The 26,026-nt window shown below is 42.0% G+C and overlaps 1 long non-coding RNA gene across 4 annotated transcripts in view; it reads left to right on the top strand.

Annotated features, from left to right (window-relative positions):
* Positions 1-3,037: 3,037 nt before the first annotated feature.
* Positions 3,038-26,026, top strand: part of LOC111768621 (uncharacterized) — a 128,104-nt gene continuing 105,115 nt past the window's right edge. For all 4 annotated transcript variants that reach the window (XR_011428058.1, XR_011428059.1, XR_011428057.1 and 1 more), the window contains exon 1: positions 3,038-3,162. This is a non-coding gene — a long non-coding RNA (uncharacterized lncRNA). The remainder of the gene's footprint in view (positions 3,163-26,026) is intronic.

Raw genomic sequence — 26,026 nt, 5'->3', positions numbered from 1 at the left:
TGGACATGTTTAATGTATGCTCTTTGTTCTAGAAAGATATAAGACTGTCCTAAAAACCATGCTTCTCTGGAATGCTTTCTTCCTTTCTAGAAAAGATCTTCACTCTGGCTCAAGTAAAATTCACCTACCTCTTATCTATAGAATGGTTATTGGTTATTTTGTACTGATAAGGATAATGTTGAAACACCTCAGAGCAGTGATTTTCAAAGTGCGGTTCCCTGGACCGACAGGGTCAGCATCACCTGGTAATTGATTAGAAATGCAATTCTCCTGCCCTACCTCAGATATACTAAATCAGAGGTGCTGGGAGTGGGCCGGGTACTCTGGGGTTTAACAAGCCCTCCAGGTGATTCTGATGCATGCTAAGTTAGGGCAGGAACCATTGCCTTAAAATAAGATGTGGCTCCTGCTTACCTCTTTAGCCTTATGTGTTCCCCACATTGCCAACTCCTCCAATTTATTGTACTTTCTAACCACGTGGAACCGTAGTACTAATCATTCCTTAACCTGATCAAGCTTTCTCTTGGTTCAGGGATTTGCAAAGGCTGCTACCTCAGCTTGGAAGTCCCTGCTGCTATTTATACCCCATTGCCCCTTGTCCCTCCACATTAGGAACTTTAGGGACTTCCCAAATTTCAGAGCTAATATAGATGTGAAGACAGACTGGGGACACATGCTTTCACATCATCAGTAGGGGCCTCCAAGACATCTAGATTAGGGACCCCATGCAAATATGGGGTACCAGCTCTAGGTGCGCCAACGCCCTTGAGTAAAAGGTGACTTGAAGGATGGGTCTGTGTGGAAGGGTAGCTAGCCACTATAATGAACGGTGTCTTTTCATTATTGTTTTGCAATAAAGGAAGGCTAAATTGAAACCCAGTCTGTGTTTCAAATGTCACTCTGTGTAATTCTTGCACATTCAGTTGGCTCTTATTATATGCATGGGTCATCAGCTTGGTTGGAAGTTAGAGAACTTCAAGTTGGGTTGGGGGAGGGAGGGCAAGACAAACTTTCTCTGGGTTACTTAGCTGCCCCTGTGTTCCCAGTTTATGACGTCATGAAAGAGCTCTTGTAACTGAGTAATGGCTCGTTCTGCTTGCCACAACCCTGAAGCTACTCAGCTGCAAGACCATTTGGTGGTTGAGAAAGGGATTCTTTTGATTAGCCAGCAAAATCGGAACATGGTGGACTCATGTCCCAAAGACCATAAACAAGCACAAAGTTTCAACAATTATATAGGGCTAGTGGACTGTGAAGGAGGGGCTCGGAAATGTTGAACACCTGGCCTTGGTGACTGGAGACGCCACACCAGGTCTTTCATTTGTCATTGATGATGGATGCCGGCATAGATGTTTTTCTCTGAGGAGGTTGTTATATTTCTAAGAAACTCAAAAGAACAAAGTCATCATTTATCACTACAGGGGTGTACATACATCAGCCAGGATTGTAAAATCTACAGGAGGTGCATATTCCTCACCTAGGCTATGTGTAAGTTAAAACATACAGGGGCTGTCACCGTGGCTGAGTAGTTAAGTTCGCATGCTCTGCTTTGGTGGTCCAGGGTTCCTGGTTCAGATCTTGGGCACGGACCTAAACACTGCTCATCAAACCATGCTGTGGTAGTATCCCACTTAGAAGAGCTAGAATGACCTACAACTAAGATATACGACTATGTACTGGGGCCTTGGGGAGAAGGAAAAAAAGAGGAAAATTGGCAACAGATGTTAGGGCCAATCTTCCTCACCAAAAACCATTTAAAAAAGAGAAAAAAGTAATATACTTAAAAAAACACACACAGTGTGGGTGACTTAGAGGTCATTCTGAGTTACAATATGGCTTCCCTCATGTCAAACTTGTCCCAAGCCAGTATTACTCTCACAAACGCACTGGGCCTTCCTGGTCTAGAGGGCACCCTTATGTCATTCAAGCCAATTCCAGGAAGAAGAGGTCTGAATAAAGAAATTAATAGAGATAAATTTCTCACTTCTTTTGGGTAATTTGCCTTTTTATGAAGCCAAGCTAGAGCTAAGGAAATTACTTCCATGTGAATACTCCACTTTGGAATGATGACTGCACTTCTGTAGAGAGTGCATTTTATTCACCTGGCTGCACTGTAGAACCCGGCCCATCAATTTTCAATGATGGTTCACCAGCCATTTTCAATTTGCTTAATTTCCTTGTGGTTTCTACCCAACTCTAAGTGAGGCCAAGTTTTTGTTGTCTCTTGAACATTTTTGGTTCCCTATACATATGAGACGTACCTATCTTAGAATCTGGCGGAATTCCTCAGTTTTCTATGCTATTTTTAAGTCTGGTGGTGAGATAACCTGAGACCTGGGATCCAAAATGAACCAGCATTCGTCGTAACCATTGTGACCCATTAATTTGAGCTGAACTCACAATTTTTCAGTCTTTCCGATTCAGATTCTTAATACAATCACGTAATCTTTCAACTTTGATACTATCCTGTAATTTTGTGAATATTTCAGAATTTGTTGATAGCATTATCTATAAACTATAGAAAAGGAAACCATGGGATTTTGTATTTTGAAGCTTCATGAATACTTACTATGTGGCATTTTCCAATTTTTCTTAAAATGTTACTTTTGTATCATGATACTTCCCTTGATTACTTTAAGCATAATCTCAATTTCCTGTTTTTAAAGGTTAAAGCAGAGTAAATAAATTTCAATGGTTCGGATTGATATCGACCCTGATATCAGTTTCCTCACACTAAACCCAGCATATGTGGGGTTAAAACCAAAATACTCATTCCCTGCTTACTCTCTGGCTTCCTGGCTCCAGAATCTACTATGCTCCATGGAGACAGACACCATCAAGGACAAGCACCTGGACTGTCTCCTCCCGCAAAGAGATATGGGCTGGTGGGAAGGCTGCTGACCAGCAAGGTCATGAGCTCCCTCTTGTCTGCAAGTAGTCTCAAGGCCAAAGACAGGCTGGTGGGAAAGCTCCGACCACCAAGGCCATATGCTCCCCCTCCCCTACCTAAAGCCCCAAATAAAAACCCTTCCTTTTAGCTTTTCAGGGAGTTTGGGATTTGAGCGTTAGCTGCCCTCTCTCCTTGCTCAGCACTGTGCAAAAATAAAGTTCCTCCTTTCTTCCACCACCCCCGGTGTCAGAGATTGGCTTGCTGCGCAACAGGTGAGCGAACTCACTTCAGGTTCGGTAACAGGATAGTACTGTTGCAGTTGTAATTGTGTGTTTAGATTTTCTATATCTGAACTACTTAATCTGCTTAATCTATCAGTTCTTGAGAGGTTTGTTAAGTTTTCAGTTCCTCCCAGTAATTCTCTCGTTTCTACTTTACATATATTAAGGCAATGCTATTCAAGGACACACAGGTTCAGAATTGTTGTAAATTTAGGGTTACTGTTAGGTGTTAATCAGTTTATCCTGAATAATTCAGTTGGATGTATATTTAACTTTATATTAATCCAGTTGTATTTGTTTTTTATTTCTGCTGCAACAAATTACCACAAATTTAGTGGTTTAAAAAACACAACTTCTTATCTTACAGTTCTGAATATTGGAAGTCTGATGTGGGTCTCTGGGCTTAAATCCAAGTGTTACAGGTCTATGTCCCCTTTCGGAGGCTCTAGGGGTGAAATCACTTTCCTTGCCTTTTCTGGCTTCTAAAGGCCACCTGCATTCCTTGGCTCCTGGTCCCCTTCCTCCATCTGCAAAACCAGCAACGCTGCATTTCTCTGTGTCTTTCTTTCATTTTCACATCTCCCTCTGACAGACTCGTTCTTCTGCCCACTCTTTCACTTTTCAGGTCCCCTGTGGTTACATGGGGCCTACTTGAATAATCCAAGATAATCTCCCTATTTAAGGGGCAGGAGATCAGCAACCTTAATTCCATTTGCAACCTTAATTCTCCTTTGCTGTGTAACCTAACATACTCACAGGTCCTGGAGATTAGGATGTGGGTATCTTTGGGGGCCATTATTCTGACTACCACAAGAGTTACAACAATTTCTTTTGGTTCGTATGTGTAGAGTAAATCTCTTTGCTTTTAATCATTCTGAGTCCTTGTGTTGTAGGTGTGTCTCTTGAAAACAGCATATAACAGGATTCCCTCCTCCTCCCTTCCCTTCCCTCCTCTCCTCTTCCCTCCATCCATCAACAGGAAATCTTTTAATGCAGTTTAGTCATTTTGTATGTATTCTAATTATGGATTAATTACAGGTCTATTTCTACCATCTACCTTTCTTCACCCACCGCCCCCACTGGTTTAGAAGCTATACCTTTCATTTCTATTCTTTTGGTGATTATTCTTAAAATTTAACATACATACTTGATATTAGAAAGACCAAAGTTAGTCATTCTCTTCACCCTCCTCCTACACATTCAAGAACCTTTCACCTCCAATGCCTCCCCTCCCATCAAAAATGCATTGTTCTCCGGCATCAATTTTAGTCCCAGTATGAGTTTGCCAGGGCTGTAGTAACAAAGTACCACAAACTGGGTGTCTTAAACAACAGAAATTTGTTGTCTCACAGTTCTGGAGGCTAAAAGTCCAAGAACAAAGCAGGGTTGGTTCCTTCTGGGCTGCGAAAGGACATCTTTTCCATGCTCCTTGCCAGCTTCTAGTGGTTTTCTGGCAATTTTTGGTGCTCCTTGGCTTGTAGCAGCATCATCCCCATCTCTGCCTTCATCTTCACATGGTGTACTCCTTTGTGCTCGTCTCTGTGTCCAAATTTCTCCATTCTATAAGGATACTAGTCATTTGGATTACGGTCCACTTTAATGGCCTCATTTTAACCTAATGAATTACATCTGCAATGACCCTATTTCCAAATGAGGTCATAATCTGAGGTACTGGGGGTTAGGACTTCAGTATACGAAATGCTAGGAGATACAATTCAACCCATAATGGCTTCTTATCTTGTTTTTACACACTTTAAATTTGTCGTTATGTTACATTTACTTACTTGCTGGCCCAATATTTTGCTCTTCTTTGCTTCTTATAACTTACTCTTTACTTCTTTTTTAATTTTAATTTTTATTAATTTATTTTGTGGAAGATTAGCCCTGAGCTAACATCTGCTGCCAATCCTCCACTTTTTTGCTGAGGAAGACTGGCCCTGAGCTAACATCCATGCCCATCTTCCTCTACTTTATATGTGGGACACCTGCCACAGCATGGCTTGCTGAGCGGTGCCGTGTCTGCCCCCGGGATCCGAACTGGTGAACCCCGTGCCACCGAAGCAGAACATGTGAACTTAACTGCTGTGCCACTGGGCTGGCCCCTACTCTTTACTTCTGATTTCAAATTTCTTCTTCCTCAAGTACACCTAGTCTTGATATGTTTGAAAATATATTTATTATGTTCTCGCTCTTTTTAAAATTTTTTTTATGTCCTTTTTTTTTTTTGAGGAAGATTAGCCCTGAGCTAATATCCGTTGCCAATCATCCTCTTTTTTTCTGAGGAAGACTGGCTCTGAGGTAACATCTGTGCCCATCTTCCACTACTTTATATGTGGGACGCCTGCCACAGCATGGCCTTTGCCAAGCGGTGCCATGTCCACACCTGGGATCCGAACTGGTGAACCCAGGGCTGCCAAAGCAGAAAGTGAGAACTTAACGGCTGCGCCACCGGGCTGGCCCCTGTCCTCACTCATGAGTGGCGTTTTAGTTGGGTCTAGAACTCTAGGCTGACAGTTATTTTCTTTCAGGACTCCGAACGCATTATTTCAGTGTCTTATAGTTTCTTTTGTTACCATTGTGAAGTCTGCAATCAATCTCATTGTGGTTTCCTTGTAGATAATATTTCTTTTTTTTGCTGGTGGCTCTAAAGATCCCTCTGTGGCTGGCTGCAGTTTTACTATACCATGACTGGCTGTGGATTTATTTTTATTTATTCTGCTCAGGATTCATTTTTGTCCTGAGTCTACAGAGTCATCATGCCTTTTGTCATTTCCAGGAAAATGTTAGCCCTAATATCGTAGAGTGTTGCTTTTGCCCCATTTTCTCTATTCTCTCTATCTTAAACTTTTTTCCTAGAAATGTACATTTTATTGAAGTCTAATATACATAGAGACATGCACACCTCGTAAGTGTTCAGTTTGATGAATCTTCACAAGTTGAACACCCTGTTCAACCAGCAGCACCCTGCCAAGAAACAGAACAACTCCAACACTCCAAATGCCTTGTCAGACTCCTTCCAGTACTGTCTACAGCTCCCACCAGGGGCGAGTACTATCTCGACTTTTGTCATCAAAGATTAATTTTACCTGTTTTTGAGCTTTATTAAAATGGAGCCAAATGGTATATACACTTTTGTTTCTCTTTCACTCAACGTTAGGTTTGTGAAATTCATCCATATTGTTGCATATAGTTGTAATTTATTCAATCTTGTTGTAGTACAGTATTCCATTGTGTGAATTCCATTTAGACCTTTCATTAGAAACGTTGGACTTTCTCTCCCATCCTTCATATCTCTTAACCTCTCTTTTCTAGTTTTCATCTTTTTGATTTTCTGTGTTTCACGCTGTGTAAATTCTTCAGATCTTCCTTCATGTTCACTGTCTCTACCCAGCTACATTGAATTTGCTGCTTAACCCCTCAACGGAATTTTGTATTTCAATGACGGTTGTTTCATAATTTTAAAAGCTCTATTTGGCCCTTTTAAAAATATGCTTGTTCTTTTTTCAGAGTGTTTCTGTGTTTAATTTTTCTTCTGTGTTTTTTATTAATCGTAAATATACTTGTTCAAACTCAGATGACTCGTTTCAATAAAACTCTACAGGATCTCATCTTGATATTTGTTGTGTATGCTGACTTTTGTTCTTGGCACATTCTTTCCTTACCAATTTATAATCTTGAACTGAGAGCTGACTGCTCAGGGGTTTTTACATTTGGGCCTGGAGTGCAGTCTCATTGGAAGATTTACTCTTCAGAATAGTTTCACGTTTTCTTCTTCCGGAGTCTCAGCAGTATCATAAGGTTGGGGCTAGTTTTCATACTAAATTTTGGCTTGGAGCTTTCTGAATTTTAAAGGTAATGAATATTAGAATACAGTATATATATTGGGCTTGAGTAGGGTCCAAGCTATGGTTCTGAATTCTCAGGGGAGATTTTTTTTCCCTACTCAGAGTCTAGTATTGAGATGGATAATAACCTTTGCCCAATAAACTGTGATTCCGGAAAATTTTAAAAATGATGCAGCCATCACTGTGACTTACACAACTGGGTCATCTGACTCTATGACAGAAAAAGTGGACGTTGGAATCTGAGAGTGTGTCCCAGGCCTGGGACTTCAGTGAATCCTCTTGGAGAAACGGGGTGGGAAAGAATCTGGAAATCAAGCAAGAATTGGTAACGAGGTATCAGAGAGGCAGAATAAGATATGAGCAGGTGAAATGGGTGTGGTGGTCCTGGGGCTAATTTTCAGTACTTGTCTCAGTAACTTATTTAAACCATCTTTTTGCTTAGTTTAAGCTCTTCTCTGGACTGAGGCGGGTTCTTAATGGCAAGAGCCTGGCCAGTGTTGCTTTCAAAATTCTGACTTGTGGGAAGTTGTCTTTAGTATTGTCCTATTATCCTTTTTGACTTCCCCCATCCCACTTGCTGGAGCCACTGTACTTCTCCTTCTCAATTCAAGGTTCTCTAGGACAAGGTCCTTCACCTCAAATGCCTGTGGGAAGTGGGTGACGAGGCAGCTAACTCAAATTAATCAAATGAGATGGAACGGTGGCTGTAGAGAAGTAGAGATCCAGGGAGATGTGGCTTCTCAGCTCCAGTTTATTGTTGTTAAGTGGAAATGTGTAGCCTAGGCTGGAAATTTGGATATTTTAAAAAAGAAAACATCCAAAGATGTTGGCAACTCATCTAATTATAAATATGTGCTGTGCTAACCAAAAACACATCTGTGGGCATATATGTCTTTCCAAATTATCTGCATTCTCAATTCTCCACCAAATACCACATTCTTTGAATGCCCATATTTGAACAAACTCTCACTAACATGTGAATGCTGGAGAGTTCCTCCCAAAGTATGTTGGACCGAATGATAGTGTGAAACACTGTCAGTGGAGCCCAAGGAACAGTATCTTGTGTGCACGACTCACGCAGGCAAAGTGGGGTATCAACGAGTATGGGCTTTGCAGCCAGATGTCCACACCTCCTGGTTCTCCACTTACCAGCTGAGCGATCCTGTCCGAGAGGCTTCCTCCCTCTAGACTTTGGTTTCTTGTCTGTACAACCAGGATAATAATGCTGGCAGGGTTGTTATGAGGCTGTTTTCATTTCTTTTATATACTCAATGCTTATTTTCGTCCAGATTAGGGGAGTTCTGCAGTTGGAAGAGCCCTAAGTCAAGCCCCTCATTGTGTAGACTTTGTAGACTTGGAAGATTTTGGTTCAAGGGATTTGCCGAAGGTCTCAGCTGGCCAGATGGGGAGTGTGTTTGCAAAATTTATTCTTAATGATAAATTATATGGTGGAAATAACTGTAATATCCCATAACTCAACTGTGAGGCAATAGGAAATAATTATTAAAGAAAGACTATAGCTCCAAAATCTATCAGGTTAGAGTATTGAGAAAGGACCTGGGTTCTTCCAGTCCTTTCCTTTGTTATCTGTGTCACAGTCACCTCGTCTCTTTAAACCTCAGGAAAAAGCCATAGCAGTATTATTCGGAGTTACTGGTGTGACTTACTTCACAAACTTGGAGTGCAAACATGGTCTCATCTCTTTAGAGAATTGAAACAAACCCAAGATCCTGTGTCCCTGACCAGCAGAAAGGTGGGCATCTCCTTCTTGGGGCTACTCCCTCCCCAGCTGTTCAAGAACCTGAGGGCTATAGAGTGTGTACTAAGATCGAGGGTAGCTGGTCTGAGAGAACAGCCAAAGTTTAATCAGTTTGCTGTTGCCACCGCTCTGCCTTGCTGCACACTGTCACTGTCAGAGCCACCACTAAGCTCTCCAGGGACTTTCTACAATTTGGAACAGAACGCCCCCTCTGGGCAGACACAGCCCTGTGGACTCAGCTTGGCAAGTGAAACGTGGGCTAGATTTCAGCCCCGACCTGTTTCTTGGAGGCATGTGTCTCTCACCTCCACAAGTGGTGGTCATGGTCAGTGAGGACAGCTGGTCCTGCACTGCCTGACAGAGGGATGTGGGTGTGATGCTGACTGAGGTCTGTGCTAGTCACTATGAGTCTCTGAGGGCCCTGCCTTCCTTGGGCTCACAGGGACATAGCTCTTACAGCTCAGCCATTTCAACTCTTCCAGCTGCCATTCCAGGAGACAAGAGGCATCTGGGGTGGGCTTGGATGGTCCCCTCCTCCTCCCTGGACAGCCGCACACTTCACCCTCCACACCTTTCCCCTTATTTTAGAGTCCTACTGGTGACTTACCCTCCTAAATTTGACGCGTGACTTCTAGAACATGCTATCATTGAACCAAAAAATAAATGCAAGTTAGATTTCCCTCAAGACATCTCGATACACGTAAGCATCATATTATATTATGATACATTTTTTAAACTTGCAGTTATGCTATAAATCAGATTGATTGTGAAATAAGCTGCTGGTTTCATAATCTTCGGCAAGAGCCTCCGAGGATCTGGACTGCTCAGAAACTCAACGAGGCTTTTTTTGATGGATTAGCTGTGGCTGTCATTTGTGTATGAAACCGAGGTGCTGACTCACCCTCGCAGTCTCTCTGGTGGCAGGAAAGTGTTGCTACAATGCTCAGCTGGCCTCCCCTGTGACATGTGATTTGTGCAAACAGATGCTGAGACTTAGGGGCCTGGCCTGGGTCACGGACTGGAGTTGCTTCACCTGGGAGCCAGCTGCCTACCTTCTGGTCTTCTCCTCATTAGCACTGCTGCTCCCTTCTCATCTGAACTAAACAGCCCCCAGGAGTTGGTCCCCCGTTAGCATCCACAGAACGCCTGGACCCGTGGGAGATGATCATAAACAAGGAGATTTATTTTTCTTTGTTTAGAATTCTAGCAAGACTGAGCATTTTCTTTTTTTAAACTACTGAAGCTCAGTTAAATCCAACCAAGGATTAAATGAGAACACTAGCCAACAAAATCAATAAATCATTAACTTGAACAGACCTTAGGGACCTGTTGTCTGGCTGGCTTTGCCATGTGACAGAAGGTTCAGTGACTTCTGCCATGGACGGAAAGTTGCTAATGATTTCCCTGAGAGTGAATTTATTTCTTTTCTGTGTGCTGATACTGAAGGGCTGAAAGCGATGCTATATCACCACCTAGTGATACACACACGAACATCATCCACAGTGCGCAGATGGGCTCCAATGTTGTCATGACGTTCTCCAAAGAAAATTAATGCACTTTGGTGAAGCCCAATTGTCACAAATCACACGTGACAGATACCAAAGCAGAATGATTCCAGGACTCCCTGCCTTCTGACACCCACGCCTTGATTGTACTGATCAGGGGAAAGAAGTGGAGAGAAGATCGGGGAAACATAAATTGTTTGGGAAGTTGAAATCTAACTGCAGGAGAAATGACAGGAAGTGAGCAAGAGGTGAGAAAAGGTTGGAGGAGGAGCGGGGATGGTGTCCAGGAGCCAGCTCGGAAACTCTGCTGTTGTTTTCTTTTTGGAGACAGAGAACAATTAGGGACTTTGGGCAGATGGAATCTAATAGGGGTTTTTAGGAAATTTTGCTCTTTATTCTTCAAGGCTTTTTGTCGTTTGACTTGCAATGGGTCACAGGACTAACCTAGATCTTAAATCAGTAGTAAGCAGGCTCCGTTTCATTTGGGTTACACACAAAAATATGATATCTCTCACTGTTATTTTGATATTTGGGCAGCTGGGTGAGTTAGGGATCAGAGGGGATAAACTTGACATGAGAATGGTGGGATGCCACTGATAAATGTGACAAACATTTATTATGCCTTGCCTGTGTGCCAGGTACCTTCCTAATCATGCTCTAATGGAAGAGAAAACCATGACATCAGGAAAGGCTGGGGAGGAGGGGAGTGAAGTGAGGTGGAAAGGAAGGTGAACTGAGGCCACAAAGCGGCTGAAGGAGACCCTGAAGGTAGGAAAAGGTAATGAGCCAGGAGCCCTTGTAATGGATCGCTGGCCAGTGTCTGCTTCATTGCTTCTCCCTGGGGCACTGCTCGATGTCAGCACCCTTGAAGGGCAGGAGCACTTCTTGAAAAGCAGCGTTCTCTTCATGGGATTTGCAAATACATGTAGTGTGCAAGTCAAGTAAGCTGATATTTTTCTCCGTAGAATTGTATTATTACTAAATATCAAATGTGACTATTATGTACGTCTGTACCAACTTTCCACCACGTTAGCAGGCTCTGAATGCCCACCATCCTTCCCATCCATCCATCCACCTATCCACCCATTTTTTAAGCATTTATTCTTTAAGTATTCAGCTATGGCTCAGGCAGTGTGTTAAGCACTGAATATTCATTGGTGCTCAGTGTTCCAGGAAGGTCATGCACCACCAACCACATTCCTCTAGGCTCCAGAGATGTTTCCATCTTCATTGGGGAGAAGCCATACTCCTGTAGAGCATTGACTGCTCAGCCAGTTGGGTAGCTGCTGGGGGCCCATGTCACTCATGGAAATAGCAGACAGCCTCTCTCATTTATTCCTCACTCACGTCTTTTGCTTATTCCCTCTGGGAGTTTCCTGCCACGGCTATAGCATGAAAAGCTTCAGGACTTTTTGGGCACCTTCGCATGTGCATGGCTTGCCCAATCTGGGCTAAGATATCACAGACAATAGGCAAACTGTTAGGAAGTGCCACTGGCTTTGCAGCTGCTGCCGTTGTGGGAGCTGGCATCCCAGTGGCTCTCTGAAGGTGACACAACCAAAGGTGTGAGGGTTTAATGTCCTATGGGGTGAAATTTGACCAGTGAGAAATAGGAGGTTGGAAGAAGCTGGTATACAAGTTAGTCTCCCTTCCTTCTCCCTGCTGGACGGTTCTGAGACACAGAGTGTCCACGCTGTTTCTCTGGAGACATCCTCTAGGACAACCAGAGTTCTGGGGGCACTGTGGCCAGCTCAGTAATGTGCTGTCTTTTTTTTCTTTCCTTCCTTTCCAGTCTGACTTCCCTTTTTTTCCTCCTCTTGGGTCCTTGGGATTGTACCTGTCAACAATGTGTTCACATCTAAGTTTTGTCTCAAGCTCTGTTTTTTAGGGCACTTGAGCTAAGACAGTTCATGTGCCTGTTTCGGAACTAATTACTGGGTCTAGGGTATCCAGATGCCCACTCATGTGGTGATGGAGACTGAGGTGCTGTGATTGAAATTCCCACCAGGGTCAGGTGTAATGGGAGAGGAGCTCCCCAGAGGGATGAGAAGGATAGGAAGGAGTGGTGAGCTGATCAAAGTGCACTTGCTGCAGTCTGCTCCACTCCTCTCCCCACTGCCAACGGTGCTCATGAAGCAGCCAAGCAATTTTTAAGTCATTAAAGACTTAGTGTCCTACCTTAACCATGGGATCCAAATTAACATCACCATAGAGGGACCAGCTGACATCAAGTGTCTTTGATGTGATGCGGTATGAGGCACATAGAATCACCCATGAAATAGTCTCAACAAAAATCTTTGATTCAAATCTAATCAAGCCTTTAGATATAACTTTCAAGTTAGAGGAAATATAGGAGATAGAGGAACAAGTTAAACAACATCACAAGGCAAACGCTTTCAAATCTAGAATGTGGAATATTCTACAGGACAACTGGCCTGGTGAATTAGTTTTGTAGGGCTGCAGTAACAAATTACCAGAAACTTGGGCTTAAATGACAGAAATTTATTGTCTCACGGTTCTGGAGGCTAGAAGTCCAAGATCAAAGTGTGGGCTGAGTTGGTGCTTTCTGAGGGCTGTGAGAAAGAATCTCCAGGCTTCTCCCCTAATTTCTGGGGGCTTGGCAACTTTGGCATTCTTTGGCTTGTAGAAGCATGACCCTGATCTCTGCCTCCATCTCAAATGGTCTTCTCCCTGTGTGCAAGTCTCCCCTTTTTATACGGACATCAGTCCTACTGTATTGAGGACCCACCCTACTCCAGGATGACCTCATCTTAACTCACTGCATCTGCAGTGACCTATTTCCAAATAAGATTCCATTCCGAGGTACCAAGGGTTAGGATTTTGACAGAGAATGTTTTTTTGAACATAATTCAACCCAAAACACCTAGTGTCTTCAAGAGTTGTGTCATTTAAAAAAAAAAAAGGAAGATTAACCTAGATTAAAAGGAAATAAAAAGACATAGTGACAAAATGCAATGTGTAAAACTTGATTAGAAGCTGGTTCAAAAGAATTGGATATAGGGGCTGGGCCTGTGGCTGAGTGGTTAATTTGGCACACTCTGCTTTGGCGGCCCAGGGTTTCGCTGGTTTGGATCCTGGGCACGGACATGGCACCGCTCATCAGGCCACGCTGAGGTGGCATCCCACATGCCACAACTAGAAGGACCCACAACTAAAAATACACAACTATGTACCGGGGTGCTTTGGGGAGAAAAAGGAAAAATAAAATCTTAAAAAAAAAAAAAAGAATTGGATATAAAAGTTATCTTTTGGGACAACTAAGGAAATATGAACATGGACTGGATATTAGAGGATGTAATGAATTATTATTGATTTTTTATGATACTGTGGTTATGAAGGATAATATTTTTATTTTTAGGAAGTGCACACTGAGATATTTAGGGGTGAAACACGTACAGATCACAAATAGGAAAATGCTAACTCTTGAATTTAATCTAGGTGATAGGTATATAACGATGTTTATTGCACTAGTCTTTCCATTTCGTGTATGTCTGAAAGCCTCAATGAAGCAAAGTTGAGTAGAGTGAAGAGGTATTGGGGAGTGCAGCCTCTCTGGCCTGTAATTTTAGTGCCAAATTCTATCCAGGGTATCCTGTCCGTATACAACCAAGATCCAGGTTGGAAAAATCACTTGGACACTAAAGCATGCTTTCTTTTTCTTTTTTTTTGTGAAGAAGATTCACCATGATCTAATATCCATTGCCGATCCTCCTCTTTTTCTGCTTGAGGAAGCCTAGCCTTGAGCTAACATCTGTGCCAGTCCTCTGCCGCTTTTTGTATGTGGGACGCGTCCACAGCGTGGCTGATGAAAGGAGCAGGTCCACGTCTGGGATCTGAACTTGCAAACCATGGGCCACCAAAGATCAGGGTACTTCACTTGGCTACAGGCCAGCCCCACTAAAGCATGTTTTCTGATTTTTTTTCCAATGAAGGGAAAAAGCCTTCAGCAATAATGTAAATAGAGTCAGATAGCCATGAAGGAATCTTTTACATAAACACGGGTGGACTTAGTGGTTCAGTTCTGATATCAAAGAGATCTATAGTATTAAATAGAAAATTAAAGAGAGGGGCCATGGGCTTCCCACATTTCTAATCAGACAGACCTCCTGTGTTCAAATCCTGTCTCTGCTGTTTACTACCAGCTCTGTGACCTTTGTTCCATTGCTTATCTGCTCTGAACCTTGGTTTGGTACCTAAAAAGTGGTGATAGAAATACGACCTTTCAAGGACTCAGTGAAGTAGTGTATTCTTTGCACATAGCATGTTAGCTGGAATATAGTGGGTGCTTATATTAGTTTTAAGGTCAGCTGATTAGCAACCTTACTTCTATCTGCGACTTTAATTCCCCTTTGCCAGGTTACCTAACACGTTCACAGCTTCTGGGGAACAGGATGTGGACACCTTGGGGCCACTGTTCTGCCTAACACAGTGCTCAATTAAGATAATTCACTATGATTACTATTTAGATGTGCAGAAACTGAGCTATCCTATTGATTTCAGTATGCTGCTGATTTGGATCTGCCTTGGTTTCCATCTAGGCCTTCTCTTTGCATGTGATTATCCCCCGGACAGAGCTGACTTCTAAGGAGCCTCCTGCTGCTCTGAATTGCCTTGCAGAAACTTGCGTGTTTAGGTCTAGTTCCTGGGGGTGAGGCTGCTCCACGTCCTGCATTTACTACCATGGATCATCTTGAAATCTCTTTTTTTTTAAAGATTGGCACCTGAGCTAACAACTGTTGCCAATCTTTTTTTTTCTGCTTTTTCTCCCCAAATCCCCCCAGTACATAGTTGTATATTTCCATTGTGGGTCCTTCTAGTTGTGGCATGTGGGACGCTGCCTCAATGTGGCCTGACGAGCGGTGCCCTGTCGGCGCCCAGGATCCGAACCAGTGAAACCCTGGGCCGCCGCAGTGGAGCACACGAACTTAACCACTCGGCCACGGGCATGGCCCCTCATGTTTAAATCTTTAGCTCAATAGGGCTCCCCTCATAATGATACTGATCTTTTCTAGGCAGGCTTGAGCATTTGAACTGGGAAAGATATTTAGGGGTTGTTCTGGTCATCTATTGCTATATAACGAGCCACTATGAAATGTAATGTGTTTATCAACAACCATTTTATTATATCTCACGATTTTGAGTCAGGAATTTGGCCAGGGCTCATACAGGTGATTCTTCTGCTCCATTTAGAATGGGCAGATTTCCCTTGTAAGTAATCAGCAGCCAGATGGGCTGGTCTTGAGGGTCCAAAACCAACTTTGCTCACATGTCTGGTGCCTTGGCAGGTATGGCTCCCAGGGCTGGGCTCAGCAGGGCTGTTACCGTGAGCACCTGCCATGGCCTCTCTAGGATGAGGGTTTCAGGTCGTTAGAGTTCATACAGGTAGCTCAGGGCTCCCAGAAAGGATGTTCTAGTGACAAAGTGGAAGCTGCCTGCTGCTAAGTTACTCAGTGTCGCTTTTACTGTACTCTGCTGGCATGCGCAGCCACAGGCCTATCCAGATTCTGGAGGAAGAATCAGAGACCCCACTTCTGCCTGCGTGGAATATCAAAGAATTTGAGGCCGTGTTTAAAAACCACCACAAGGGGCATCTGACTGTCTGGGAGTCTTTAGGGATGCAGTGGGAGAGCTGGGACATCCTAGTGCTGGGCTGAAACAGTGGTTTTTAACCTTTTGTTAGGGGGATGCGGATGGGCATCCTTTTAAATTCTGATGAAAAGTAAGAACTCTATACTTAGAAAAATGTCAAATACAAACCCATGTGTGCACATACACACAATTTTATCTATAATTTCAGGAGGTCCACGGATCCTCTGGAAGCCATCCATGGACTCTGGGGTGAGAAGGGGATATATGTGTAGTCTGACGTCTGGTGGTTATTTTAGAGAATTTCTGGTTCCTGGCTTTGGCTGGTGTGTGGGGTGGGCCACCGAGGTACAGAACACAAAAGGAGGAACAGGTGTGGGTTCTTGTGTGTATGTGAGTGTGTGTGCGTGTGTGTGTGTGTGTGGTGGTGGTGGGGGCTGGGGCATCTACAGAACTTGAGTGGTCTGAGGGCCATCTAGATGGGTTTGTAGGCGGATAAATTAGTGGACTCTGTGTGTATGAAGTCTGGGAAACCTCAGGCTGGGGGCATTTCAGGGAGAGGATCACTGTTGCAGACTCTTACGGCTGGGGTCTTGTCCAGTGAGTTTTATTAAACAGTGAGAAAATGGGCTGAGGACAGTCAACAACTTTCTCAAAGTCCTTTCTTTAAATAAAGGTGGAAGTGGAATGAGAACCCTTGTCCTCACACACAGAGCCCCGTCCTCTTTCTGCTTTGGGACGAACTTTGTTGTCTTTCATTTTGTACCAGCTTAAGGGTCACTGAAGGTTTCTGAAGAAAGTAGGGCCAGCTCCCTCTTAGTCTCCCTAGGCTGCCATTCATGGAAAACAGAGTGAATAGCTGTTGTTTTAGCCTCCCCAGTGTCATTCCTCTTTCTTCTGGACCAGCGCTCAGATTTTCATTTGGGGAAACAACCCTTCTTCCGTTCTCAGTTCATGTGTTCAGAAGGATTGGCTCCATCTACTGAAGCTGGAGTGGCCATGTCTCCTGTCCTTGGCCAGTGAGAGTGTCCTGTCCTTTCCCCTGGCCACTGTAATTGATTAAAAGATGGGCAAATAAGTGTCTTGCCCAGGAATTTGGAAAGAGACCTTCTTTCCATTGGGGTTCTAACTGGCTCATGTAAACCGGAAGCTGTTGGGACCGTGCTAGGGACAAAGACTGCTGGCAAAAGTAGCCAGACCAGAGAAAATCAGCTGAGACAGAGAATGAGGCACCAGGCCCTGAAGTTCTGTTTTGAGCCACTGAATTTAGCTGTGTCTAGAGCCAGTCATGCCTCTGGACTTTATAATTATTCCAAGAGCCAATTAATTTTCTGTTTTGACTAAGCCGGTTTAATTGGGTGTCTGTTGATGGCACCTGTGGGACTGCTGCCCAAAATAGAAAGTGTCTCGGTTTGAGAACTCAGGTTATTAACATTGTACTAATGAGACCTTAATGACTAATTTAGTTACCACAAGGTCCAGTTAGCATTGCTGAGAGAAAGCTCTGCTCCTTGAACATCTCTAACAGAACTAAGATTTTAAGATTTTAACGACAGGCGCTTCTTCATAGCCAGCAGAACAATTCAGTGAATTTCCTACTGATGATGGATCAGCACTACCATGTCTATATACAAAGAATAGAATGTTCTGGAAAGAATATAGCTGGTACATTTAAAACAATAATAATAATTTATGTTTCCAAGTGAAATATATTTCGACACTTTAGCCCACACGTTTCCTGAATTGCATCGACATAACTGCTATAATAAAACTGCTGGAAATACTGAAATTGATGATCCAGTTATAAAAATCAACTGCATTGTGGACCAAATACATTTTGTCAAACCATATTGAACTTTTAAAGGAGGGTTGAAATCAAAATCTTTCAAAAGGAATTATCTTTTAACACTGAAATATAGTGCAGTATTTATTTATTTTCCTACAAAGTAATCACAACGATAAATGAAAATCTTTCATCAACATCTTTCAGTACAAACAGTGACTAAGTACTAATCTGATTTCAGAATTTTGTTATTTTTAAACAATTTATAATAGAACGAACTTCAGTTATGCATTTTGATACAATATGCTGTAGGAAGAAAATTAAACTTAGGATACAGAGGAGGTGTGAAATGTGTTCTATGAATAAATTGGAACTTGTCTGCTTGATCTGAAGACAGATTGGGACATCTATCAATAACACTAGAGAAAAATTTCTCCCTGTCTTACAATCAAATAAGGTTTTCTAATTTATATCTCCAGGATGTGGAGGCTGTCAATCCTGACAGATTTTTGAAAATCAATATTTCATATTGAGTTTGAATTGAGGTCCTGAAATGATCTTTTCAAACTTTTGAGAGCCATTAGGATTATGATCGTGTTAAAAATAGGATGCGATATAACTTAAACATGTGTTTAAGGAAGATTAAATTTACATATAAAATATTCCCAAAGACCCAAGCATCTTTGAATTATGGTGCATAAATTACTCAGATCTCACGTCAACAGCCTTTTTTATTTTCCAGCAACTGAAAAGTAGCTCATTACTTTCTTTAATGTCGTGTAATTATTGTGGAGTGGAACGTAGTTAAACGAGAAGCCCCTCAAGACTTTGATCATAGGTATACATAAAGTTTATGAGCCTAGAAGTCACATTTCAAGTAGTTTCAATGACAGTGTTTGAATAAAAACACCCAGACAATTAAACAGCTTTTGGTCTGACTTAGTGTTAGTGTGCCTTAAAAGAAAATTTTCTTGTAGCTGAATCTTATTAATCATACCTAGTTTAGGCTGACACAAACACAAGATTTTCCTTCTCCAAATTCTTATAAGATGGACGTTGAACTCTACACGGTCTCGGTGTATTTCAGACACATTAACTACATTTCTCTAACTCTCGGGTAAGGTGAATAGGTTTCCTATGGACCATTGTTTCTATTACTCTTAGTAACCTCACACAGTACCAGGTATAATTTCATTCACCCATTTAATAAACATTTATTGGGCACCCATGGAGCAGGACACTGTCTGGGATCTCAAGGAGCTCACGGTTTAATGGAAAGACAGATCAAAGAACTTCCAATGACAGCCCAGTTTTAAGAGTGCTCCATTGCACAGGGAAGCCAGATTGAGAGAGACTAATGTCTGGGTTCAAGGCTCAAACCTCTCCAAGGCTCCGTTTCGCCATCTGTGATGTGGGAATAGTAACCCCCACATAGAACTGTGGCACAGATGAACCTGCAGGATACCATCATCCACTGTTTCTGAATTTCGCTTACAGTTTTAGTTACATAGAAACACTGAATCAGTCAGTCAATTACTATCGATCACTGTCTTTCTGCTAATTTTGAATTCTTAGTGAAAGAATTTGATTAGCTCAATTTGAATCAGGGGCCCAGTCCTGGTCCAGTGGTCTGTGGCTATTTCTGTACAACACGGCTGTCAGAAGCCCACCCCCATGAATCAGGAGATTGAAGAGCATCATTGTGAAACAGCAAATCCAAACCCTGGGTACTACACTTACAGGCAGACTTTGCTGTGATTAATAAAATGCAAATCATGCTAAACATTGTATTGAATTAATAATCTATTTCCACAGATATCAGCAGTATGGCTATTATCCTGTAGGAGACTATGAGCTTTTTTTGATATTAAGAAGATGTTCTTGACCTTGAAAAGTCTGGAAACTCCTGTTCTAAGGAAGAGACATTTACACAAGTATTTATAGTGCCCCAGGCTTACTACAAACATGAGAAAACCAAGAATTCTGGAGACTAGTTGCACACAATGTGAATGCACTTAACATTAGTGAACTGTACATTTAAAAGTGGTTAAGACGATAAATTTTATGTTATATGTATTCTACCACAATAAAACACTTTTTAAAAAACGAGAAAACAGACACCAGACTCACTGAAATGTTTTCAAATTTGATAAGGTTTCTTATTTAGTAGAGAAATGCCTTCAGTCCAAACAAAACGCAGTTCTATCAGGCTAGATTTTATATATATAATTGATGTCTGCAGATTGAAAAAACGGGAACAGGTGCACACCCTTGTCCACAGTATTAAACCCATAAAGAAGAAAACGACCTGAGACATTTAAAGTGTAGGGTGTAAGGAATTATTCATGATCATTGGTAGAAAGTCTCCCCCTAGGGACGTCTTTTAGAATATTCGTTCATTTTATAATCAGAGAGAGAGGCCTGACCTTGCCAGGAGCTGGGCCAGGTGTGGGGTACAGCAGTAACCAACATCCAGAGTCCCTGTCCTTGTTGAGCTTATACTGTAGCAAAGGAGACCGTTAGACAACAATTACCAGTCAGTGAAATAAGTGTCCTGGTGGCTACAGGAGCACATAGGAGAGGTTCTTTACCTGGTCTGCGATTTGCTGGAGGAAGTGACTTGTAAGCCCAGGGAGGAAGAATAAGTAAGAGCTAGTTAGCCAAAGAGGTGGAGAAAAGAGTGATTCAGGCAGAGGAAATACTATGCTAAAAATTCCAGAGGTGAGAGGGATGGTAGGGAATTCAGTGAACTGAAGGAAATCCAGAATGATTGGAAAGTGGGCTTTAACATTAGTCTGGACGTTTCCAGGGTTGAAATTCACTGATTGGTTGGTGTGCAACAATAAGCAAAGGATTTAGGAGGTTGGCAAAAGACGGTTTGAAGTGAAGAACTGTGAAATGGAGAGAAGGAGAGGATCTCAAGAACTGACTAGAAACAAAGCATTCATTGAAAAGTGGGAAGCTAAGGGCAGGTCCTGAAGACATAAACTGCACAAGGGGAAGCAGCAGAGTATACGGGTTAAAGGAGTGAGATCTGAAAGCCAACAGACCTTGTTTGAGCCCTGTTCTTTATCATAAATTTGACTCTGGGGTGCCACTCAACTCCTCTAAACTTCATTTCCTTATCTGATAATACGTACTCATAGGGTTGTTATAGAGTAAACATTTTCTTTTTTTCTTCTTCTCCCCAAAACCCCCTAGTACATAGTTGTACATTCTAGCTGTAGGTCCTTCTGGTTGTGCTATGTTGGATGGCTCCTCAGTATGGCTTGATGAGCGGTGCTAGGTCCCCACTCAGGATCCGAACTGGTGAAACCCTGGGCCACCAAACCAGAGTGTGAGAACTCAACCAATTGGCCACAGGGTCAGCCCCCATAAACTAAACTTTTTTTTGTGGTTGAGGAAGATTAGCCCTGAGCTAACATCTGCCAGTCCTCCTCTTTTTGCTGAGGAAGACTGGCCCTGAGGTAACATCCGTGCCCATCTTCCTGTACTTTATATGTGGGACGCCTACCACAGCATGGCTTGATGAGCGGTGCCATGTCCATACCCAGGATCCCAACTGGCGGACCCTGGGCTGCCAAAGGGGAATGTGCACACCCAACCGCTGCGCCACCGGGCCGGCCCCAACATTTTTGATTGCATATAACCAACTGTATAAACCATTTACCTATAGGAGCCATCAACGCATATTAAACAGCTGCTGCCATCTACTCAGCTGTGTAAGGGATGGGTCAGTCCTCGGTGCAGTGGGAGGACGCTCTTGAAGATTGCTGGAAGGAAAGGAAGCTGCAAGTCTGCCTTCTCATGGTTATTCACTGCATCTAGACAGCGCCTCCACATAGCAGACGGTCAGCAAAAATTCGTTAAGAGAATTAGTGATCGAATAACAAATAAGTGGTTGAAATCAGTACAAGATTTTGGAGAACATTTTGGAAACACTTAACTTAGAAATGTTGATACCCTTTGATCCAGTGATTTAATTGATGCTATCCTACATAAATACTTCTCAATATGTAAAAAGCTAAATGCACAAAGGTGTTCACTGCAGGGCTAATGATGATAGTGAAGACCTGGAAAGAACCTAAAGGAGAGAACTGGTGAAGGAAGCTCTGGCAAGTGCACTTGATGGGATATGAAAGGTACACAATAAATGTATTTGTGAAGCGTATATACTGTTATGGGAAATGCTTAAGAAATGGCGTGAAGTGGAAAAGGCAGTTTTAAACTAGTATCGTCTTATAATGGAAATACATGATGTTCCTTGAGACAATAAAAATCTATGCATAGATTTGATGTTAGAAAATATACCAAAATGTTGGTAGCAGGACTATAGATGATTTTTTTCATGTCCTCCTTTGCGCTTCCCTCTTTCTTTTTTTTCTTCAAAATTATACAACTTTGTACAAAATGGTACAATTAACCTCATGTAAATGAGCAATACAACCAGCAAATGAGAAAGGGGGTCTGGGCGGAAGGACTTCATCCCCCGCGGTGGCCGCAGCCTTTTCAGTCCTAAACGTCAGCAGCAGAGGGAAGTGTTGCTGAGGAAGGGGAGAAGAAAAGGAAAAGGAAATGAGATGGAAAGGGAAGGGGAGAGGCCGGCACGGCGGCGCAGCGGTTAAGTTCGCACGTTCCAATTCTTGGCGGCCCGGGGTTCACCGGTTCCAATCCCTGGTTCACCGGTTTGGATCCTGGGTGCCGACATGGCACCGCTTGGCAAAAGCCATGCTGTGGTAGGTGTCCCAAGTGTAAAGGAGAGGAAGATGGGCATGGATGTTAGCTCAGGGCCAGTCTTCCTCAGCAAAAAGAGGAGGATGGGCAGTGGTTAGCGCAGGGCTAACCTTCCTCAAAAATAAATAAATAAATAAATTTAAAAAAGAGAAAGTGAAGAGGAGAAGCAGTAGAAAAAGGGATGGTGGTGCAGACAGGGGGCACCCTTGCTTTCTGACTCTGGTGATGAACTCCTGATACTTCTTTTGACCCAGCTAAAAGGATGGTTATATGGAAAAGGTCATGCTGTCCCAGCAAATGTCCAGAACATTGTTAGCTGTCCTCTTGGTAGGTGTAGTTGAGCTGTCACCAGTATGATTGGTCATGACCCGTGTGACTATCCCCACAAGAAAGTGACAGTCTCCCCTTTCCTGCCAACTCCCCAGTAGGAGCAGAATTGATCATTTCTTAATGTCCTGTATATTCTGTGTTTTGTAAATACGAAGATCACATGGAATAGGCTGTGGGGTTTGAGATGGAAGAATTTAGGGGTAATTTTAATTCAAACCCCTCAAGTCACACATGAGAAATTTGAGAGTTGGAGAAGTAAAATCTGCATAAGGTGACATAAAATGTTAGCGGCAAATCTGGGTTGATTCTCCGTGTACAGTCTTGTAAGCGGCTCTTTGCTCTGCTCCATTCTCAGAGACCTGCTGGCTGGCTTCTTAAGGCTACTCAGAGAATATTTCTTCTACATGGACCCCAAATTTGTGCTTAACACGTGGGAGGTGTCAGAGTGGAAGCTGAGCGGAAGGGCAATGCGGAAAATGTTCAGGGCTTCTCTCTTTCACACCCTTCCAGGGAAGTAAATGTTTCTCACGTAAATAAAGATGATGATGATGATGACGATGGTGGCTAATCCTTACGGAGAACTTACTAAGTGCCTGGGCTTATTTCACATGTTTTTATGTATTAACTTACTTAATCTTCTTAACATTCTTATGAGGTAAGAACAATTATTATCCTCACTTTCGCAGATGAGGAAACCGAGGCACTGAGAAGCAGAGAAGTTAAGCAGCTGAAGTCACTCTACTAAAAAGTGACAAAGTGAAGATTTGAACGCAGAGAGTTGAATCAAGAGCCCATGCTCCTAACCACTATTCTATTTAGAGGAGAGAAGGAGGAAAAAAGAGAGAGAGAGACAAAGAGTGGGAGCAATGACAGGGAGAAAGAAAAGGGGAACGAAAGATGTTGAGGAACGGGAGGGCAGGAGGGAAAGGGAGACTGAAGCTTATCAGAAATCCACACCCTAGGAAATACATGTCTCTTCAGAGAAATGAGCTGATGCACACATAACTTCTCCAGCTTCTTTTTGGCAAACAAATCTTTGCAGAAAAATATCCCCAAGACTTTCTACTTACAATGGTTCCTTTATGCCCCAAATTCTTAGTAACGTGTTACAATGTCATCAAGATATAGGAACACTAATCCTTAAACCTGGAACCTACGGCTACTGGAAGTCTTGCCAAGACCGTGGAATTGGTAGGTTTCCGAACTCTTCCTGTTCTGTGTGTTGGAGTCCAGGCAGATGGAAGAGTGGGAGTGGGTATAAAGGATGGGAAGAGAGAGGGAAGCTTTATATTTATTGTCTCTTTGCTTTTGTATACTTTATAGCCAAAAGAATTTATTTTAATACTTCCTGATGAATAAGCAATCTTGTTTATAAGATAATGTTTGGTCAAATTTCCTTTATTTTTAACTTTGTTATATTTCTATTATAAATTTGGTCTGGTCTCTGAGAAAGTAATAGGCCTGCATGATATTAAAAATAAGAGCTGAAAAGGGGCTGGCCCCGTGGCCGAGTGGTTAAGTTCGCGCGCTCTGCTGCAGGCGGCCCAGTGTTTTGTCAGTTCGAATCCTGGGCGCGGACATGGCACTGCTCGTCAGACCACGCTGAGGCAGCGTCCCACATGCCACAACTAGAGGAACCCACAACGAAGAATACACAGCTATGTACCGGGGGGCTTTGGGGAGAAAAAGGAAAAAATAAAATCTTTAAAAAAAAAAAAAATAAGAGCTGAAAAGATGAAAAAAGATACACATTCAATTAACTGTTCAGTCAATGTGGTAACAACAATGGCTTGACTCCTTTTTGGAATCAGCTGATTTTCAAACTAACTAGTTATACCCACAATAAAGTTATTATCTGATATTCTGTTCCCCTTGACTAACTCCTGTGGTTTGTAAACTCATGGATTAATGCTCTAAATGTGTCCAGCATTTTAAATCTGGACAGTCTGGTAGGAAAACTGATGGGAATTCTCAAACCATTAGCCTTTGGCTCGGATTGCCTTCTCAAAGTTTAAAATATGCGAAGTCTCTTTTTGTTGTTTATCCCTTGAGACTGTGTTTTTTCACCTAGGACTGTCAAGCTTTCTTCTCATCCCCATTTTTCATCAAAACCTGTTCAGATGCATCCTACACACTGCTGTGAATACGAATGCAGAAAGGTGTTTGAATAGTGACAAGAATCATTGTCTTAATCTAAGGGGATAGAACATATGTAAAGTAAAATGTGTGACAAAAATAGCAGAAAAGCTGGGAGGGGGAAATGAAAGTATATAGTTGTAAAATCCTCACACTTCACATGAAGTCAAATAACATTACTTGAAGGTAGACTGTGACAAGTTGAAGATGCATAGTGTAAATCCTAAGACAATCACTGAGAAACAAAATTAAGACATACAGCTAATAGGAATTAAAAAGATAAAATAAAGCCATACAAACTCAATTCATCCAAAAGAAGACAGAAAAAGAAGAAAATGAGCAAAGAACAAATGTGACAAAGAGAAAATAAATATCAGGATGCTAGATTTAAACCCAACCTCACTAATAATCACATTAAATATAAATTGTATGAACATCCTATTTAGAAGGCAAGAATTGTCAAATTGATTAAAAAGAAAATAAAAGCACGAGATTGAGATTCAACTGTATGCTACCTACTATGCAGATAGGCAAAATAAAAAGGATGGAAAAAGATATACCAGGCAAACATTAATAAAAAGAGGCCTAAAGTGGCTATGTTAATATCAGACAAAAAAGATTTAAGAATCAGGAATATTTTAAAGGATAGAGCGATTCATTTTACAATGATAAAGAGTTCAATTCATTAAGAGGATATAATAATTCTAAATGTTTATGTACATAATAGCAGGGTTTTAAAATACATGAGGTAGAAACTGATAGGACTGAATAGAAAATAGCTCCACATTTATAGTTGGAGATTTCAACACTGGTCTGTCAATACAATTATTGAGAAAAGTAGACACAAAATTAGTAAGGATATAGAATACTTGAAAAACACCATCAACCAAGTTGATCTCATTAACTTTTATCCATAATTATCTTAACACTTTACCCAACAACAAGGCAACACATCTTTTTTTCAAGTGTGCACAAAACATTAAAAAAGACCACATTCTGGGCCATAAAATAAGTTTTAACAAATTAAAAGAAATTTAAAATTATACAACATGTATTCACAGACCATAATGGAACTAAACTAGAAATTAGTACTGGAAAGATATCTTGAAACTCTCTAATGTTGAAAACAAAACCTATGGGTCAAAGAAGAGATCAC

The sequence above is a fragment of the Equus caballus genome, chromosome 17 (assembly GCF_041296265.1).
Source record: "Equus caballus isolate H_3958 breed thoroughbred chromosome 17, TB-T2T, whole genome shotgun sequence".
Classification (NCBI taxonomy): Eukaryota; Metazoa; Chordata; class Mammalia; order Perissodactyla; family Equidae; genus Equus; species Equus caballus.
Note: the sequence above shows the minus strand (reverse complement) of the source record. Positions and strands in the feature narration are given on the sequence as shown.